Source organism: Cetorhinus maximus, chromosome 15 (genome assembly GCF_964194155.1).
Source record: "Cetorhinus maximus chromosome 15, sCetMax3.hap1.1, whole genome shotgun sequence".
Taxonomy (NCBI): domain Eukaryota; kingdom Metazoa; phylum Chordata; class Chondrichthyes; order Lamniformes; family Cetorhinidae; genus Cetorhinus; species Cetorhinus maximus.
Genome location: NC_135893.1, coordinates 24,424,786 through 24,447,385, shown reverse-complemented (window position 1 = coordinate 24,447,385; position 22,600 = coordinate 24,424,786). Strand labels below are relative to the sequence as shown.

The 22,600-nt window shown below is 41.9% G+C and overlaps 1 protein-coding gene across 2 annotated transcripts in view; it reads right to left on the bottom strand.

Moving 5' to 3' along the window:
* Positions 1-22,600, bottom strand: part of foxj3 (forkhead box J3) — a 126,900-nt gene that overhangs the window by 63,697 nt on the left and 40,603 nt on the right. The gene's annotated exons all lie outside the window — the stretch shown is intronic.

Sequence of the window (22,600 nt, the reverse complement as noted above, 5' to 3'; positions counted from 1 at the left end):
ATACGCTATAGAGGAAAATAACTAGAATTTTAACATGATGTCCATTATGCAATATATTTGTTTTAACCTCGCAAATTTGCCCACATCAGTAACAGGCTATCAGTTCTTCATCTTAGTCGCACATGAAGCTCAAAAAATGTCCTCTCCAAACAAGAGTTGGAGGGAACAAAATCTAAAATGCAAAACTGGGCACTTTTTCCACAGGTCATCTAGCCATTCAATTTATTTTAATTGGCTTTATGCCCTGTTTGATGTGCCTTGTTCCACTGTAGCTACGCACGTTTATGCATTATTGGTCAAGCTGGTTATCTGTGGAACAAGCTTTTTGCTCCCACAGCTAATGTGGGCCTTTTACCTTCTGCAACAAACCTCTCCATTTCAGGGCTTTGTCACTCCCACTCTGGGCAACTCAGGGCTGGACTTGGCCCTTTATCTCGAACCGTGGCTACATCTACAATAAGCTATCAGCTGTGGGGAAGCCATGGTTGGTCAACTTAAGTGGAAAATCGTGGCAATCCTGACTCTCAGTCAAAAGAAAAGGATTTACTCCATCAAAGCAGCTGTTTCGCTAGAAGTGTACAATATCTTGTTTCCAACAGTCAACCTTCAAGGGTTACAGATTCTGGAGTATTCAATAATCGTGAAAGAAAAGTCTCCCTTCTTAACAAGATTTGCTCAGCTTATGGCCAAATATGAATGATTTAATACTTACAATATGTCATAGCTAAATGAATAGTTCTAATCTGTTGGAAGAATTCCCTATTTGCCACTAATAAGCAGCGGCAAAAAGAGTTGCGGTGGGGGGGAGCTAATACAATGAGTGGAAACAGTCAAGGAAATATTGTCAGAACTAAAAGTGAGGAAAATCAAAAATAACAAATGCATATGAGAAAAGGAGCACAAAAGGAGAAATATCAAGATATGGAGAATGAGAGACAAGTAGCAATGTCAGTTTACATTTACATAGCACTGTTACTGTCACAAAAGGTGAAAAATGTAACACTAGTAGTGCTAGGACAAATGTTGGAAGAGGCGACCAAAGCCAGATCATGAATAATGTTTTGAGGAGATTTTTGAAAGAGGAGGGACAGACAGCTCAGTGGAAGGATTAAGGAGGAGTCCTCCAAAGCATGGGACTGAGACAAATGAAGGTTCTGCCACCAAAGGTAGTGCAGGGAAAGGGAATGTAAAAAGGACCATAGTCGGAGATGGAGCATCAAGCTATAATTGGTTGTAGAGATTGAGAAGGCATGGCCACAAAGGGATTTGCAAATGGGAACAGGAATTTTGAATTCAGTGTTCTGGGAGATAGGAAACCATCAGAGCTGATGATGACAGGAATGATGAGAACTGGACTTAGGGCAGGTAAGAAATGGAGGTAAAGTTTCAGGCAAGCCATAGTTCATGTATGATGGAACTCTGGAGGCCTGTGAGGAATTAGCAAATTCAAACCTCAAGCTGATAAAGGCTTGCACATGGAAGTAAAGATGACATTTATTTTGTTCATTGGCAGTTGTATAAAAAAAATTGTACACACATTATACGTCACTGAATTTCTACTGAGATCATTGATATTGTGAAATTTAATATTTCTTTTTAAAAAACTGGCTCGAGTTTTATTTGCCCACCCAAATGACTAAAAGCAGTGAAGTGAACTCTGACTGCAATTGCTGTTATTTGTTTCAGGTGCACTCTGTTGCAAAACCAATGAGTGAAAAGTTCCTAAGAAGGGAATGCCTGTTTCAACCAGACAACACATGTTACATACTCAAAGCGCTCAGTCATATTCTGGTTGATTCAGTGTCACCTCTGGAGTCGTACCAAAACAAAACAAGTTACAACAAGATATGCATCTGAAATCATGCTCCACCACACATATACACAATTACTTCCAAATCCAGGGTGAATCCTTCCTTTATGTAATAACAGTTGACTCAAAAAAATGTCCAGGTAGTACCAAGTGCTTTTGAGTGCAGAAACTCTGCACCCAGAAACTGAAAAGGAACCAGAAATACCTATGAGCAGAACATTCTTTTTGGGGGGTGGGGGGGCTTCAACGTCCATTACCAAGAGTAGTTCTGTAGCACCTCTACTGACCGAGCAGCCTGAATCCTGAAGGACACATCTTTCAGATTGGGCCGGTGGCAGGTGGTGAAGGAACCAACAAGAGGGAAAAACCTACTAGACCTTGTCCTCACCAATCTACCTGTCGCAGGTGTATTTGCCCATGACCGTATAGGTAGGAATGAACACGCAGCCCCGTCTTCACATTGAGCATACTCTCTATCATGTAGTGGGCACTACCACCATTCTAAATGGGATAAGATTCAGGACAGATCTTGCAACTCAAAACTGGGCATGCATGAGGTACTTTGGGCCTTCAGCAGCAGCAGCAGCATTGTGTTCAACCACAATCTATAACCTCATGGCCCAGCATATTCAATACTCCACCATTACCATCAAGTCAAGTGGTCAACCCTGATTCAATGAAGAGTATAGGAGCAGCACTAGGCAAATCTAAAATTGAGGCATCAACCTGGTGAAGCTACAACACAGGACTACCTGCATGCTAAACAGTGGAAGAAGCATGCAACAGGCAGAGCTAAGCGATCCCACGTCCAATGGACGCAGTCCTGCTATATCCAGTCATGAATGGGGGTGGACAATTAAGCAACTAACAGGAGGCGGCAGATCCATAAATATTCCCATCCTCAATGATGGAGGGGCCCAGAACATCACTGCAAAAACAAAGCTGAAACATTTGCAACCATCTTCAGCCAGAAGCGCCAAGTGGATGATCCATCTTGGCCTCCTCCTGAGGTCCCCAGCATTACAGACGCCAATCTTCAGCCAATTCAATTCACTCCATGCGATATCAAGAAATGGCTGAAGACAGCGGATGCAAAGGAAATGGACCCTGCCAACACCCCAGCAATAGCACTGAAGACTTGTGCTCCAGAACCAGCCATGCCCCTTAGCTATGCTGTTCCAGGAGAGCTACAACACTGACATCCACCCGACAATGTGGAAAATTGCCCAACTAAGTCCCGTCCACAAAAAGCAGGACAAATCCAATCCAGCTAATTACAACCCCATAAGCCTCCTCTTAATTACCAGCAAAGTGATGAAAAGTGTTATCCACAGTGCTATCAAGCAGCATTTGCACAGCAATAACTTACTTACTGATACTCAGTTTGGGTTCCACTAGGGCCACTCGCCTCCTGACCTCATTAAAGCCCTGGTCAAACATGAACAAAAGAGCTAAACTCAAGAGGTTAGGTAGAGTGATAGCACTTGACCTAGTGAGTCATCAAGGAGCCCTAGCAAAATTGAAGTCAATGGGAATTAGGGCAAAATTACCCATTGACTGAGTCATACTTAGCACTAAGGAAGATGTTTGTGCTTGTTGGAGGCCAATCATCTCAGTCCCAGGACCCTGCTAAAGTTCCTCAAGGTAGTATCCTCGCCCAACCAGCTTCAGCTGCATCATCAATGACCTTCCTTTCATCATAACGTCAGATGTGGGGACGCTCCCTGATGATTGTGCAATGTTCAGTACCATTCTCGACTCCTCAGATACCGAAGCATTCCATCCAATATGCAGCAAGACCTGGACAACATTTAGGCTTGGGCTGACAAGTGGTAAATAACATTCATGCAACACAAGTGTCAGACAATGACATCTCAAACAAGAGAGGATGTAACCATCTTGCTTTGACATTCAATGGCATTGCCATTACTGAATCCCTCACTATCAACACCCTGGGTGCTACCATTGACCAGGAACTGAACTGGAACAGCCATATACAGAGCAGGTCAGAGGCTGAGAATTCTGCAGCGAGTAACTCACCTCCTGACTCCACAAAGACTGTCAACTATTTACAAGGCACAAGTCAGGAGTGTGATGGTATACTCTTCACTTGCCTGGATGAGTGCAGCTCCAATGGCACTCAAGGAGATCAGCATAATTCAGGACAAAGCAGCCCGCTTGATCTGCATCCCATCCATCACCTTAATCATTCACTCTCTCCACTACCCACACAGTACAGCAGCAGCATGTACCATATACAAGATGCACAGCAGCAACTCACCAAGGCTTCTTTAGCAGCATCTTTCAAACACACGGCCACTATCATCTAGAAGAACAAGGCAGCAGATGCATGGGAACATCACTGCTTTCAAGTTCCTCTCCAAGCCACAAACCATCCTAACTTGGAACTATATCACCATTCTTTCACTGTCGTGGGATCAAAATCCTGGAACCCCCTTCCCAGCAGCGCTGAGTATACCTGCACCAGATGAACTGCAGCGGTTCAAGAACATGCCTCACCACCACCTTCTCAGGGGCAATTAGGGATGGGCAATAAATTCTGGCTTCACCAGTGATACCAACATCTCATGAAAGAATTAAAGAAACTCCTAATTCACTTGCCAAAATAAATTCTAAGAATCTCTTAGTTAAAAAAAAAAGAACAAGCTCTTCAAAAGAAAATCTCTTGTTGATATTTTTGAAGCAGGAATGGAGAAAAGCAGGCAGAATGAGTTTTCATTTTTGTAAAGAATACCAGTCCTAGGGAATAAAACATTTGGCACATTTTCTAGTTCCCACACCAATCATTCTTGAGGCTGTCAATTTGTACTGTGAAGCCATATCCTACAGGAACTGAGTTCTCTGGTCATTGAGGACTATGCCAGCACATGGAGGAGATGCTTTTCAATTGAACCACAGCTGAACTCTGTCCCAGAAATTAAACAACCAATGTCTAATCTATTATGCTACCTTTATTCCCAAGACGCAAACTTGCATGCAAGTTCACAAACTGGAACCACAGGTGCTTTTATAGCTCAATAATTTTTTTAAAAACTGCAGTCAGCTGTAGATATGCGGTTCTGTACCCAATACTTGTGGTGACTATTTCCCTTTCTTGTGGATCTTGGGAATAATCACTTGATTTACCGAGCCCTTTTTTTTTGCCAGTCACCGGGTGAAAGTTTAATGGGGGAAAGTGACACTAGGAATATGAAAATGCCTCAGGAGAGTAAAGCTGAAGTAGTTCATCCAAGCCCCTTGAATTTGGAGACTAGCTTGCTGACTTTAACCTGGTACAGATATCTAAGATCAATGAGGCAGAAAAAAGACAAAGGAGTGAATTATTCTCAATCCCAACAGATTTCAAATAATCAGTTTTCGCAAACCTTATCCCTGCTCCATTCTCTATGGTCTGCACATGCTCAAAGTCTACAGCTTCAAATTCAGATTGTCAAACAGCCTGGCAGTTTACTTTGATCAGTACTGATCACGTTGTTTCATTGTCTCTGTGCTTCTCTCTTTTGCATTTACACCCGAGACAATGAGACAGGGCAGATGGATCAGATTTTTTCTAAACATTGTCTACAATTTTACTTGCTTGGTTTTGGCCCTGTAATTTCAAGCCTCCCAGGACAGTGAATGGCCACAACAACTAGGAGAAGGTTCAATACGAGAGAGTGGGCTACACGTCAAATAAATAATTCACATGACAAGGGTCACACCTTCAGCATACAGTAAAACATCAAGATTCCCAGAGACTCAATTTTACAACAAGATTCTTGGCTTCTGAAATCTAATTACTTGAAGCCACCTGTTTCCACACATAATTATAGATTGAGAATTAATATTATGAACTCAACTAATTAAACAAAAGTCATCATGTATGGTTATATTTTTTACATAGCCAGATAAATACCACCCCAGATCTGCAAATTGTTAATAATTCCCATGTGAGGAAGGTTACACAAATTTCAATTCAGAAGCAAATGAATCAAGGGTGTTGAGAATTTTACAACACGGTACTAGACTTGCATGATTCTCTCAGCTGCATCTTGCAGGGAATTAACATTGTCCACTCCAAGGTTCAGGATTAGACAGTCAAGTTTACCATTAGCCTTTACTCTCCAACCCCACCTACGAGAAAGATGGATAATGGAGTTTTCTGAGACATAATTGGTATTTCCACCAGAACTGCTTTTCCATTATCCAAGTGTTACCAGATTCCCGAACAGTAGACATTGCATAGCCTGGGTCGCACCTAGATAGAATACTTGACTAGTACTTTGAGCTAGGGTGAAGTACAATGGGAAAATTGAGGCAAAGTCCACAACCATCCTACCATATATTTAAAAATCTGTTAATGATTTTTGTTTTTAACTTCGGAGGCTGTAGGAATAAAAAAATTGAGGACCATATTTAACTTCATCTCCTTACAACAGATAAAATTACAATCTTTAAAAAATATGAACTCAGCAATATTTCAATTCCATGCACCAGTCCCGCTCTCCTGTCCTCTTTCCATACATCAGCACTAGAGTTCACCAGCTGCATACATATCAGTACAAGTGAAGCAATGCTCTAGCAAGAATACTGATTAAGTTAATTGTAAATTCCATCCAATTCAATGTTCTTCTGACAAATTAAGTGGGATTTTTGAAACCAGGGATATATAAATGTCATCGTCTTTGATTCAAGTTTATGGAGATGGTTCTTAATGAACAGTAAAAGCAGCACCAATCTCAAAAGGTGGTTCTTCCCACCCCCTTCAGAGAAATTGGGCTCACTTAGACATCCTCTGTATCGCCAGCACTAACCACAAAACCTCAAATGTTTTGCAGCCCATGGCTCACCAGCTCAGTTCTTGTTCTTCAAGATGTCTGACCTGAAGCCAGTCATCACACCCATCAGGCAACTGGCCAAGCCCATGCTCATTACTTCATATTCACCATATTAAATCTCCTTCTCAGCCTCTATGTCCAGCACTGCTCCACACCTACTTGGCTAGTTAAATTCTTCTTTGCTAAAAATCATGTTAGAAATCTGAAAACAGGTCAGACAGCATCTGCAGAGAAATAACTGTCAGTCAGTCAACTTTTCAGGTATTTAGATCTTTCCCCCAGACTGGGGGTGTGTCTTTGGACATAAAATCTTGACTAACTGACTGGTTTTCCTACAAATGTTATGCAGTATTTCCAGCTTTTTCTGTACTTGGTTGTTTCTTTGCTAATGTGGGACAGCACCTCATTTATTCCAAAACAATCCTCAACATTAGGTAACTTAAGTGAAAACATCCCAACAAATACAAGGACATTGTATGAATCTAATAATTATCCTGCATTTTTAAATAACTTAAACATATTACTATAATAGCAAATGCGTTGCTGAACAGACTTGCCATTAAATAATTTTTTTTAAAAAAATTGACAGTATTCAGGGTCATTCCTGAATGCCATTCAGGCTCAGTTGAGCTACTTCCATGAAATAATCATAAGTCTTTACAGCACAGATGACGACCATTCAGCCAATTGTATCTGTGGTGGATCTCTGCTCAAGGAATCCAAAAGAACCTACTGCTCCAATCTCTCCCCATAGCTCTGTATCTTTATTCATTTCAAATATGTAATCAGATTTCTTTTAAGTTAATGCAATAGTTTTTATCTCAACCAATCCCTAAAGCTTCCATTCCCTAGTTATCACCATTAAATCTACTCTTAATCTTCTTACTCCAGTGGAAACAGACAGAGCACCTCAAGTCTCTCCATAGAATTAGTTTTCCACTCCAGGCATTAACCTGCTGAAACATAAACAAAAATACCTGGAAAAACTCAGCAGGTCTGACAGCATCTGCGGAGAGAAACACAGTTAACGTTTCGAGTCCGTATGACTCTTCAACAGAACTAAGGAAAAATAGAAAAGAGGTGAAATATAAGCTGGTTTAAGTGGGGGTGGAACAGGTAGAGCTGGATAGAGGGCCAGTGATAGGTGGAGTTAACCAAAAGATGTCATAGACAAAAGGACAAAGAGGTGTTGAAGGTGGTGATATTAGCTAAGGAATGTGATAATAGGTGACCTTAAGGGTAGAAAACAGGACGAGCAAGGTACAGATAGCCCTAGTGGGGGTGGGGTGGGGAAAAGGGAACGAAATAGGTTAAAAGGTAGAGATAAAACAATGGATGGAAATACATTAAAAAATAATGGAAATAGGTGGGAAAAGAAAAATCTATATAAATTATTGGAAAAAATGGGGATTGGAAAGGGGGTGGGGATGGAGGAGAGAGTTCACGATCTAAAATTGTTGAACTCAATATTCAGTTCGGAAGGCTGTAAAGTGCCTAGTCGGAAGATGAGGTGCTGTTCCTCCAGTTTGCGTTGAGTTTCACTGGAACAATGCAGCAGGCCAAGGACGGACATGTGGGCATGAGAGCAGGGTGGAGTGTTGAAATGGCAAGCGACAGGGAGGTCTGGGGTCATGCTTGCGGACAGACCGAAGGTGTTCTGCAAAGCAGTCACCCAGTCTGCATTTGGTCTCTCCAATGTAGAGGAAGCCGCATTGGGAGCAGCGAATGCAATAGACTAAATTGAGAGAAGTGCAAGTGAAATGCTGCTTCACTTGAAAGGAGTGTTTGGGCCCTTGGACAGTGAGGAGAGGGGAAGTAAAGGGGCAGGTGTTGCACCTTCTGCGGTTGCATGGGAAGGTGCCGTGGGAGGGGGTTGAGATGTAGGGGTTAATGGAGGAGTGGACCAGGGTGTCCCGGAGGGAACAGTCCCTGCAGAATGCCGCCAGGGACGGGGAAGGGAAGATGTGTTTGGTGGTGGTCATCCATCACCCCCTACACCTCAACCCCCTCCCACTGCACCTTCCCATGCAACCGCAGAAGGTGCAACACCTGCCCCTTTACTTCCCCTCTCCTCACTGTCCAAGGGCCCAAACACTCTTCAAGTGAAGCAGCATTTCACTTGCACTTCTCTCAATTTAGTCTATTGCATTCGCTGCTCCCAATGCGGCTTCCTCTACATTGGAGAGACCAAATGCAGACTGGGTGACTGCTTTGCAGAACACCTTCGGTCTGTCAGCAAGCATCACCCCAGACCTCCCTGTCGCTTGCCATTTCAACACTCCACCCTGCTCTCATGCCCACATGTCCGTCCTTGGCCTGCTGCATTGTTCCTGTGAAACTCAATGCAAACTGGAGGAACAGCACCTCATCTTCCGACTAGGCACTTTACAGCCTTCCGAACTGAATATTGAGTTCAACAATTTTAGATCGTGAACTCTCTCCTCCATCCCCACCCCCTTTCCGATCCCCATTTTTTCCAATAATTTATATAGATTTTTCATTTCCCACCTATTTCCATTATTTTTTAATGCATTTCCATCCATTGTTTTATCTCTACCTTTTAGCCTATTTCGATCCCTTCCCCCCACCCCACCCCTAGGGCTATCTGTACCTTGCTCGTCCTGCTTTCTACCCATAATGTCACCTATTATCACATTCCTTAGATAATATCACCAACTTCAACACCTCTTTGTCCTTTTGTCTATGACATCTTTTGGTTATCTCCACCTATCACTGGCCCTCTATCCAGCTCAACCTGTCCCACCCCCGCCCCCCTTAAACCAGCTTATATTTCACCTCTTTTCTATTTTTCCTTAGTTCTGTTGAAGAGTCATACGGACTCGAAACGCTAACTCTGTTCCTCTCCGCAGATGCTGTTAGACCTGCTGAGTTTTTCCAGGTATTTTTGTTTTTGTTTTAGATTTCCAGCATCTGCAGTTTTTTGCTTTTATATTAACCTGCTGAACCTAGGCTGTATATTCCCTATGACTTCAATATTCATTCTACAATTGAGTGTCCAAAATGCACACATTACTCCAACAGTGGCCTAGTCAATGTTTTGTATAAATTTATCACTACTTTAACCCCATCCTCTCAGATGGACGTAAAAGATTCCATGGCACTATTTCGAACAAAAGCAAGGGGGCTATCCCTAGTGTCCTGGGCAATACTTATGCCTCGATCAACATCACAAACACAGATTACCTGGTCATTATCATATTGCTGTTTGTGGGTGTTTGCTGTATGAAAATTAGTTGTGGCTTTGTCTACATTACAACAGTGACTACAAAAGTTCCTTCATTGGCTGCAAAGCTCTTTCGGAAGTCCGATAGTCATGAAAGATGCTATATAAATTTATTTTCTTTTATGTATTCTTTTTTGAGCCTTATAGATCAACATTTGTACTTTCAGGGATGCATCATTACTCTTGCGTCTTTCTGTTCATCGGCTATGGCTGAGTTGGTAGTGCACTAACTTCTGAGCAAGAAGGTTGTAGATTCAAGTTCAAGTCCAGGACTTGAGCACAACAATCTAGGCTGACACTCCAGTGCAGTACTGAGAGAGCGCTGCACCATAGAAATGCCGTCTTTCAGATGAAACATTAAACCAAGGCCCCATATGCACTATCCGGTGAGTGCAAAAGATCCTTTGGAAGGTCCTCTTCAAAAAGTACTTCATTAGATACAAGGCACTTTGGAACATCCAGCGGTCAACACAGGTGCTATATAAATGCAAGTGTTTCTATTTTTCATCCACACCTTTCTGTGTCTGTCTCTCTATGTTGTCGGGGGCAGAGAGAGGAAGGGGGCTGCTGAGAAAAAGATAGCGAGTGTATGAATGGGGTAGGAGGGATGTAAAAATAGAGCAAAGAGGTTGAAGGGAACAAGTGTGTGCACTGGCAAATGCTGTGTAAAATTATAATTTCTATTAATACGCGTGATACTAAATAGGGATTTCAAGAAAAGATTAGTAGGTATGGGAGGAAGATTTTCATCCCAAGGGCTACTGCTTTAGTTCATGAAACCTGCAATGAATCCAGCGTATTCTTTAATAATTACTTATTCCATTGGCAGAGGTCAAAATAATCAACCACTCTCCTGTCCCGAACAGGCAAGAACATGCTGGAACATGTAGAGATTTATTGGTGTTAGTTTCTGGGACAAGGAGTACTGGACATTTGCTCTTTATTAAATCATCCAGAACATAACTAAGCAATAATGCAATGCAGATTAGCACAATTTGAAAAGACAATAATTTCTCCTCTTCTGCATTTTTATGGCTCGTCACATCAGTCAAATACTAGGTTTTAGTTGGAAGCAGTAGCCATTACAGGGAGACATGCATCTTCCCAGATTACCAGAATAGGAAGCAATTCATTACATAAGCAATTTCTTTTTCCCTATTCCAACATGTTGGCTACAGCAGGACACCAGCTGCTGTTTATACTTAGAAATGTAAATTTCAAGTTGGCAAAATCCTAGAGCCTTGATATCCATACTGATATCCATTGAGTTTGCATAAATTACCCAAGGGTTACCCTATTACATATAGTCATGAAACTTTGGGCAAGACATCTTGTGCTCCATAATGAAAACATTTTATAGCATTATACTTGTGCAGCTCACATAAATACACTGGTGTAATCAATAATGATTTCATTTTAAGGTCATTTACCCCAAAAATTTGCCCCCATATTTATTTTCTGCTCCCCAAGCTACAGACCACCTCTGATCAATAGAGCAATCTGCTATCAACTCTCAGTGAAACCTAATCCAAACAAGGTGCAATAAATGCTCTCTCGATTCAACTTACTGCCTTGTAAAGCAGGATCTGGCCTCTGCATGTCAACTCAGAAAATGCTACAGCAGAGTGGAGGGGGTAGGGGTAAGGTAAAGGAGGTCAAACCAAATCTGTGGCAGACGTTTCATTGCATCATCACGACACAGAGACATTACATTTTGATTTCCAGACTGCAGCCTGGAAGAAGCTAAAAGGCAGCTGCAGGTTGATTGTGGCGCTCAGTTCAGTTTCACAGCTGTTAGGCCACATATTAAACTGTCTAACGTTTCCTGGGTAAGTATTCAGCTAAGTCCCACATATCTGATCCAAGGCTATGCCCTGAGTTCAGGATCAGAGGCGCTCGCAGAGCGCCCCAGGCAGCAGGGAATCAGCCCATCGGAAGTTTAAACTTCCCAGGTAACTCCCATGCATGTGTGTTTCAGGACTTCCGCAGGGTCCTGGCGCTCAACTCCTAAGGTACATCCCACCTCCGACGATCCAGAAACCAGAAGATTTGGGCCATGTTCTCGAGCCCATGAGGTCTGAGCACACATTCTCTCAAAAGGCATGAGTGTTGTCAAATGAAAGAAAAATGGTGAGCTTTACTTTGCATTTAATCTGACTATATCTAGTCTGGAACTACTCAATGACATCACTGATGCCCAAAATGGAAGATGTTCAGTTCCCTGTTATCTTGATGAGCATACAATGTAAAAAAAAGTCCTTAACTTCTCCTTTCCTGGTTTCAACAACAAAATCTTTGTCTTAAATCAAAAGTTCTCAAAAAAAATGCAAAACATGTAATCATGATTCATTTCAATTGTGCAGTAAAAAAAGAAAAATCTCAACTTCAGGAAAAATGAGGCTCATAAGTCAGGTAATGGTTTCCAATGTGTCTGGGCACACAGACAAGAGCTGGCAATGAGCGACATTAATTACACCATAGGCGCCACTTATATGAGGCACTGAGCACACCAAACCCGATTTACTTACTCCCTACAGAAAACATTGCACAAAAACTCATACTGTAATACATGAATGGCAAACATTTGAAGCACCTTGTGGAAAAATCAGGAGCTGTTTTAGCATTTATTAGTAAAATATTAGTGACTGAGCAGCATTCCAGCTCAGGATTAAAAAGCTGATCTCCAACCCTTATAAAAAGCTCTCTTTGCTAATTTTATGCTTTGAGTAACGACAAGGTTATTTGGTGTGTAAGCAGGAGGAAGGCGTGTATGTGTGAATTCTGTACTCATCAATGTCAGAACACTATTGTTGGAAAATGGAACACCTCCCCATTTCAGATTCTCAGTGACAGTACTAAGTCTCCCATGTCAGGTACAATGCAATTAGATCCAGGGTAAGGCTCCTGCTGTTCTGCCGCAGAAATGCACCTTAGTTCTAATCTCAGAAAAGCACTGTAACTGTCCCTTTCTTCTCCATTTGCCAAACTAGCCAATTTGTGGCTGAACTGTAAAAGGGTGCTAAGTGAGGGGAGGTTTTGTGCTACATTATCAGGCCACTGGAAACCAGACTGAATCGAACCAGACTCAATCCCCATAGCATCCAACCTACCAGCAGACAAGAGTGCCCTTCAACCATCAGTATGATCTCAATTGAATCCCAGGTAACTGCCATACATGTGTGTTTCAGGACTTCCGCAGGGTCCTGGCGCTCAACTCCTAAGGTACATCCCACCTCCGACGATCCGGAAACCAGAAGATTTGGGCCATGTTCTCGAGCCCATGAGATCTGAGCACACATTCTCTCAAAAGGCATGAGTGTTGTCAAATGAAAGAAAAATAGCGAGATTCCAGAGACAAAAGTCAGTGTCTAAACCTCGGTATCACCCTGTTCCCCCATCTGCTGTGCACTAATAATTGTTCTCTACATCTCTGCATTACCCTCATCCCCACCTTCCACACACACATTAATTCCTCCTCCTTGGCATGGACGATTCTGGGTCTAAATTTTGCCACCTAACTTCACCCCAGACTGCTACTAATGAGGATAAAGGAAATACAAATGACCATCCGGACTCGCTTTCTGTACCTGCAGGAAACCAACTACTGATCCACGTGAAGTCAGCAACTTATGTAGAGAATGATCAACAGAGCCTACAGCCAGTGGAACACAGTTAGAATTTAGTGCAACAGTATTCATAACTCCCAAAGTAAGTCACTTGTATCTGCATACTGTCCCAGAAATGGACGAAATACAAAAAATAATCAGTTGATGCTGTGATTGCGCTGCAGAAACAATTTGGATTCACTCACACACTAAATTATTTCAAAGTGTGTGCAGGTAGATCAAGCCATAACGAAAGACCGAAAGCATTCTATGGCTTATCTATGGGGATTGTCCAAGAATAAACAATGTTAAATTTAAGCAAACGTCTGTTGGACCGCAGTTAAACGCCTGTGTGCAGTTCTTGGTGGGCCACTGCAGAAAGAACGTTAAAGTCAAAGACATCATGAAGCCTTTGTTTAGCCTGGAGATGCCTGGAATGGAGGACTACAGTCATTGAGGACAGAGTAGGTGGGATTAGATGAGAAAAGTCTTTTTTTGGCTGGCATACATGCAATGGGTTCAATGGCCTCATTCTGTGTTGTAAATTTTTCTGTTCTTAAGTAGCAGCAAGAAGGCTGAGACTTAATAGAGATTTAAAATCATGAAGAGCTTTGATAGTGATTAGTGAAAGACTACTTCCTCTTGTTGGGGAATCTGATTTAAAGTTGTCACGATTCAAGGAGAGGTGCGAGGAAATTTTTTTTAACCAGTGTTGTTGAAGCATGCAATGCTCTTCCACAAGGAATGGTTGAGACACATACACTTTCATTTTTCAAAAAAAAAGGAAAATTGGATGAATGTTTGAAACGGAGGAATATGTAGGTTATGGAGAACAAGTGATGCAAAATTATTACTTTGGATTATTCTAGCGAAGAGCACAAACACGATCAGTGGAGTGATACCCTTCTATTCTGTAAGCATCTGTCAATCTAAAAGTTTCAAGAATCCTCCCCTTTTCTGAAAGCACTGACTAATATTGTGGAACAGGGACCAGGAGCCATTGAATACAAAAGCCATGAGTCTAGACAGCATGCTTAACAAGCTACTTAACTTCAAAGGCCATCACATTCAAGTCCAATCCTATCCTCACCCTGACCCCAAGTGTTCCCTTTATAGGGAGGGCTGCTGGTTAATTAACAGGAGTAGAAAACAAATGTTTTTTTCATAAGTGCCAGGACACTGAAGCCATTATAAGACCTGTACTGCTGCACTAATTGAAATCAGGTAATTCAGCACAGATCAAGAGTTGCACTATCTGGTCCATCAGGCAGAGTCCTATTCCCTTCTTTACCTGCCAGTTCAGCAATAATCAAGAAGGTGAACACTGCATATTCCCACAAGCTGCAACAGATATCCACTGTCACCAGAGGCACCAGGCAGCAACACAAGCACACCTTTCCTTTTCTACTTTTTCCTCTGGCCTGCTGAAAGATGTCACTGCCTTGCTCAACACAGCTCAGATCAGGAATCATGTGAAACAAGACTTGTATGAGCGCCTGTCTCTGCTCTTAGTCACGGCAGCACCCCAGTGTTCTTGAATTGAATAAGATTCACTCATATCATGCACAGGCCAAGAACAAATGACTGAGTTTCGATATCACATGTGCTGCGGTAAAAGATTTGCAGTTTGGGAACCCCCAGCTGCTGAGGGTTTCACTTTCAAGCTGCAAATGTAATAGGAAGTTAGAATGCTGATTTGACGTTGTGGTCAGCTATGATGCTAAAGCTGGTGTAAACACTAAGATAGGATGACAGCATTTCCTACATTATGACAGTGACTATACATCAAAAACTACCATAGATCATGGCATATAAATTGACCCAGCTTATAAGATGACTCCTTTTCAGCCCCAAACATCATATTTTTGCATATAAACAGCATATAAGTCAACCTCCCTTTTCAGCCACAACATGTTATACTCACCTTTAGTAGTCAGCCCAAATTTATCACCTCACAAATGGATGTTTTGTGTACTGGTATCTTATAACTGGGTGCAAGGGAACAAGCAGGCAATATGGGTTGCGTTGTGAAGATGTGCAGGAGTTTAAAGACACACCGACACAGAACGAACCCAGTGCAGCGAACGACAAAGGTGACCACACACACCGGCAGTTCCACTTTTATACTCAGCGTACAAGTCAACCTCCATTTTTGGAAGGATTTTTCAAGGCTTCAAAGGTCAATTTATACGCCGACAGGTACGGTAAAGTGCTTTGGGACTTCCTGATGCAGTGACAGGTACTATATAAATGCAGGAAAAAGATATGACATTCTCTGATCACTCTTTTGTATCATTTTCTACCTACAGCCTCCTGCCTCTCCCAACCCTACTTCCTTTGTGTCCATCTCTTTCCCTATTCATTTGCAACTCTCGTTTTAAAATCCCACACTCTTACCTCCACCTTCTATGCCCTAGTCCTTATTTAAACCATTAAAATTCTCACCCTAGCCACTCAATACAGTACAGCCCTGTCACTGCTCCCTCAAGTCCAATGGACGTAGCTTTCAATGCATAGACCAGACAACTGGCTTATTCATTCACCGTTCTGTGATCATGTGGCATTATTGGATCCTGCTCTCATCTGCCAAAACTGCTCACTATTCCAGGATCATCCTGAAAAACAAAGATAACCCCTACATCTTCTCTGCAATGTAAACCATCTTCTTAAGCCCCTCCCCCATCTCCTCCAACAACTGCAGGGTGCTCATGGGCTTCTTTAACACTAACTTTGAGATCATATGATCAACTGCCTCTGCTGCTTCCCTCCTTTCCCCTAAACCCATTTGGTCACACCTCTTCTAAGATCCCCCCCACCTGTCATAGCTCTGAACTTGCATCTATCTCTATTTCTCTCTTATCTCTCCTCATGCCCGCTCCAAGATCATCTTGTTCAGGAGACCCACCTCCTGCTCCCTCGAACCCACTCCTACTAAAGTGCTGACTCACCCTCAGCTTCCTTCTCTACATGGCTCCCATGTCAACTAATGCTGTTAATGGCTCGCTCTGCTCAGGTACTGTCCCACTATCCTTCAAATCTTCAGTTACCAACACCTCTGCAAAAGCCCCAACCCTTGTCTTTCCCATCCTTGCAAATTAACAGCAACCTCCCTCCTCCTCTCCAACCTCCCTTCCCACTCCAAAGTCTCTGAATATGTTATCACTTCCCAAATCAGTGCCCATCTTTCCCAGAACTCCATGTTTTAATCCTTCCAATCAGATTTCTGCCTCTTCCCTGGTACCCAAATCACACTCAAAGTCACAAATGGTATCCAATGTGACTGTGACCATTGTATAATATCCCCCCTTGACCTGTCTGGTAACCACTCTAGGCTTATACAACACCTCTCCACTGTCATCCAGCTAAGCGGACTTCAATTGCCTGGTTCTATTCTTAACTATTCACTCGCACCCAGAGAAACACTTGCAATGGCTTCTCTCCCTGCTCAAGGTTATCTCTGGTTTCCCCCAAAGGATCTACTTCTCATCTACATGCTATCCCTCTGCAACATTATCTGAAAGCATAGCATCTGCTTCCACATTTACGCTGATGACTCTCAGCTATACCTCATCACAACCTCCCTCGATCCCTCCATTCTTTCTAAATTGTCAGATTGTTTGTTCAGCATCCAGTACTGGATCAGCAGAAATTTCCTTCAACTAAACATGAGGAAGGCTGAAGCCGTCGTCTTCGCTCCATGCCACAAACTCCATCTCCTGACTTATTGGCTCCATTCCTCCTCTCCTTGGCAACTGCCTGAGACAGAACCAGAGAGTTTGCAATTTTGATGTCATGTTTGACTCCAAGACAAACTTCCGCCACATACCGCATCATCACAAAGACTGCCTCAGCTCATGTGCTGTCTCATCTTTGTTACTTACAGACTTGTTTATCCAACAAATTCCTGGCCAGCCTCCCACATCCTGCCCTCTGCAAACTTAAGGTCATCCAAAACTCTGCAGCCATGTCCTAACTCACAATAAGTCCTGTTCACCTCTCACCCTTCTGCTCACTGACCTACATCGAGTCCTAGTTAAGCGATGCCTAGATTAAAAAATTTGCAACTTTTCAAATCCGTCCATGGCCTCGCCTCTCCCTATCTCTCTAATCTCTTTTAACCACCACCCCCACCACATCTCTGCAATCCTTCAATTCCATCCCCATGAGCATTCCTGGTTTTAACTGCTCCATCATTGGCAGCTATGTCTTCAGCTGCCAAGGCCTTAAGCTCTGGAATTCCCTCCCTAAAACTCTTCATTTCTCTCTCCACCTTTAAGACTACTTAAAACCTACTTTTTTGATCAAGGTTTTGGTAATCTGCCTGAGTATATCCACAAGCGGCTCATTGTCAAATTTTGTTTGATAGCACTCCTGTGAAGCACCTTGGGACATTTTACTACATTAAAGGCCCTGTATAAATACAAGATTGATAAAGATCGGTGCAGGTGACGGTTATCACTGGCTTCAACTAAACATCTCTACTTTAGGTGCAATTCAATAAAAATACATATGGATGAATAAACAGTCTTTAAAAGGAAATAGTTGCAATAATATCTGGACAGACTAAAATTCTGCCAAGCAGATGATAGTCCATACTATTCACATTAATACAAATGCAATATTATAGAATTCTAGAATTTTATAGTGCAAAAGAAATCTATTCATCTGTGTCAGCTCTTTGAAAGAGCCATCAACTTAATCCTCAATCCCTGCCCTTTCCCCATTCCCTTTTAAATCTGGGTGTGCCTGCCCCCAGAATGGTAAAACTGAGGGTTCAGAACCGAAATGGGAGAATGGAACTGGAGGAGAAATCTAAGTAGCACTGTTGTACGATGCATGCTATCTCCAATTCAACAATTATATAAGAAATAAAATTGACATTCAGCAGTTAATGCAGGTCAACATTTTTCTGGTCTGTAAAAAGCATAACGTCACATTTTCCCAACCGTTTTTAAAGACTGATGTTTCAGCCATTTCCAACTTTTATGTTAATTTATTTTTCCACAGAAGAATATTTTAGCCCCTCACACAGCAACAATGTACATACAACAATTCTTCTGCTAGCATGCATCCCTGTAAAACTGCAAATAAATTAATGCAGAAAAGGGAGGATACTGCAAAGATTATCTTGCTAATTCATGGTGCTAGCGTTGGCTGGGGATGTTTCTGCCACCAGTTTCTAGGCATAGGTTTCACACATCCAGCAGCAACCTGAAAGTAAACTTACATTTTCTAAATTCAGCCACTGAATTTCATAATAGCCAAATTTAACAAGTCTGAAAAATTTACTTTGGAATTGTTACAGGGCTTGAAGACCATGCAACAGAAACTAGTGATCCAATAACTCCTCCAGGGCTAATGTAAATGCAGTTTAAGTATGAGGTCAACAGATTGCATACACTTAGTGGGTAAATTTTCTGCGTGGGTTGGTACAAAAATCCTTTTTGGCAGGGGCTGGGTACACACTGAGCTTGTGAGCTACTGGTCTTTTATTTCTAAGATAGGCAGATTTTTGATCTCTCAGGCAATCAAGGGATAGGAAGTAGCAGATGAAGTGGAGCTGAGGAAGATGATCACCCATGACTATATTGAATGGTGGAGCTTGCTCGAGAGGCTGTATGGTCTACTCCTGCTCCAATTTCTTATGCTCTTATACTCTTGGACATAGCTTTAAATCCAGCTCAGTCCAATGACAGAAGACTCTAGTGTTGGCTAAAAGGATCCTGGTCATATGGGTACCACATGAAAGGAGTTTGGACAGTTCCAACCCAGTTCTTAGGAGGTATGAAATTCCCTTTATTATGGAAGTGCCTGGTAACCCTGTGCATAGCTGGTGTATGAAATGAACCCTAGTGCATTATAAGGCATGTTCTTCTGATGTTGGAGCAATGTACGGCCTTGAAATTTCAAATTCCAATAGGCAAAGACTAGGGGGGGTTAGCTTCCTACAAACTGTAAAATCCATTTCCATGCGCCAGTGACAGAATTGCAAAACTATCCCTGTGGTTGGTCACCAGTCTATGAAAGTGGATTCTATGTCATCAATATTGGGAGCTGGCACCCAAAATCCAAATAGGAAGGCCAATATAAATCTCGCACTTGACGGACCTTCACAGTATGGCTAACATCGCTATGCCTTACCTGGATCTGTACGGTGCTGACACTAGCTGCTATGGTAAACTGTTCATTTCACAGCATGGACCAACCCCCTCATATTGCAGTAATGAGGATATTGTACAAAATAGTTTTTAAAAGGAAAGATTATTTAGAGACTGCTAATTGATAAAGATTTGCATTTATGTAGTGTCTTTCATGACCACAGGCAAATCCAAAGAGCTTTACAGCCAATGAAGCACTTTTAAAGCGGAGTCACTGTTGTACCATAGGCAATTCTGCAGCAAATTTGAGTACAGCAAGCTCCCACAAACAGTAATATGATAATGACCTGATTATCTGTTTTAGTGATGTTGATTGACTGGAGGAAGGTTTATAGTGGAGTTTTCAGGGGTCAATGTTAAGACCCCTGCTCTTCTTGTTAATGACCTAGGCCTTGGTGTACAGGGCATAATTTTGAAATTTGAGAATGTTACAAAACTTGCAAGTATTGTGAACTGTGAGGAGGATAGTGTAGAACTTCAAAAAGGCACAGACAAGTACATGGAATAAGTAGATAAGTGGCAGATGAAATTTAATGCAGAGAAGTGTGAAGTGATGCATTTTGGTAGGAAGAATACAGAGAGACAATATAAAATAATGAGTACAATTCTAAAGGGAGTGCAGGAGCAGTGTATACATGCATAAATCATTGAAGATGGCAGGACAGGTTGACACAGCGGTTAATAAACCATACAGCATCCTCGGCTTTATTAAGAAGGGCACAGGGTACAAACACCAGGAGGTTATGTTAAATTTATATAGAACTCTGGTTCGGCCTCAACTGGAATATTGTGTCCAGTCTGGGTGCCACAGTTAGGAAAGGTGTGAAGGCATTACAGACTGCAGAAAAAAATCCACAAGAATGGTTCCAGGGATGAGGAATTTCAGTTACATAGATAGACTGGAGGTGTTGGGACTGTTTTCCTTGGAGAAGAGAAGGTTGAGAGGAGATTTGATAGAGGTATTCAAAATCATGAGAAGTCTGGACAGAGTAGATAGAGAAAAAACTGTTCCCACTGGTGGAAGGATTGAGAATGAGGGGGCAGAGATTTAAGGTATTTGGCAAAAGATGCAACGGCGACATGAGGAAAAACCTTTTTACACAGCGAGTGGTTGGGATCTGGAATGCACTGCCTGAGAGTGTGATGGAGGCAGATTAAATTGAGGCATTCAAGAGGGAATTAGGTTATTATCAAAAGGAAGAATGTACAGAGCCACAGGGAGAAGGCAGGGGAGTGGCACTAGGTGAATTGCTCCTTCGGAGAGCCAGGACAAACACAATGGATCAAATGGCCTCCCTCCTGTGTAGTAACCATTCTGTGACTGACAAATAAGTATTGGCCAGGACACTGGGGATAACTCCCCCGCTCTTGTTGAAATAATACCATGGAAACTTTTATATTCACCTGAGAGCAGGCAAAGCTTCATTTTTAATTTAATCCGAAAGACGACACCTCCCACACTGCAGTATTCTCTCAGTTCTGCACTGGAATATCAGTCCTGAGTTTGTGCTCATGTCTCTGAAGTGGGACTTGAACCCATAGCCTTCTGAATCAGAGGCGAGGGTACCACCAATTGAGCCATGACTGACAGGGTTTGCATCAGAAATACATAAGGAAAAAGTCATGGCTGGGATAGGTTATTCAACTCTTCCCTCCAGTACTTTCACCTGCTTTGAGAAGAATTCTTTTAAAAAATGCCCGTTGGTTGCATTCCTTTGGGGACAGTATCTTCCACCATAAATTAAGGTTCTGATTAATCTAATTTTGCCCACTTTGGTAACCTTTTCATATGCTTCTCTCTACTGCCATATATTAATCTATGTACTCTTCTCTCCTGAATATAAAATATAGAGTTCAAGTAGTATAGCTGCAAATTATGACCAACACTTCAAGTAAAAGGAAAAATTGCTTTTGCTTCTAAAATTGATGCAAGCTTTATGTCTCGCTTTATATGTTGTTTGAAAACTGGAGATGCATCCACAAGTTTTGTTTTCAACAGAATGTCCACAACAAATCCCAAAAATGTGTTTATAATTCATTCCAACATTTTGTACTTGTGCATGAATTTCAATATCCCATTGTCATTCCAGAGACTGTTTAACTAAAACTTTTCATTCCGTGTTTAACGCTGAGATAGTGCAGCCAGCTCCCAACATGCAGATCTCCAGGAAGCAACAACTGCCAAAGTAAACTTGCTAAATTCACTAATGGCTAGCTAGCATTTGGGAAGACCTTTTACTTTCAATTATTTCTACTTGGAATTCAATCTTAAATTCAACCAATTTAGTTTGGGATTACCTTCAGTTGAACAATACACATTTCTGAGAAGCCAACCACACTAATATAAACCTCCAAAAATATTTTTTTTAAGTGCTAAACTGGTAACAATCCACTGCTGAGAATGGGGTGGGGGCAAGTTCACACTTCAGTCAAGACATGTTGTGCAATACACTTGTGGACCCTGTTAATGGATCTTCTCAAATTGCTGATGGGCACCAGTACTTCTACGAAGTGCTCTTTTTCCCAAAATTCAAAATGTTCTTTCTAGACACAACTTAAGTTTAGAAAGGCAAAATTTACAATTGTATTACTGGGTTTGGGGGGGGGGGGGTGTTCCTCAATTCAAATGGATGTAATTTGAGAATTTTATACATGCACCATTAACCTTGAGTGACAACACTGCATCACACCATGCAAAACATATCTTGCTGCTTCGCGATAAGAGAACCTTACAAGGAGGAATAATGAATGAGTAATGGAAATCTTAAATTTAGCAGATGAGTGACACCTCCACATGAGCCATACAAAAAAAATTCCCACATTCTTGTATAAAACCAAAACAGAATACAAGGAGGAAACTTTTATATCCAGGAAAGGATTTAATTAGAAGACTTCAGTCCTCAAAGCAGGTGAATATCATTATCCTGTCAAGTAAATGTGCAATA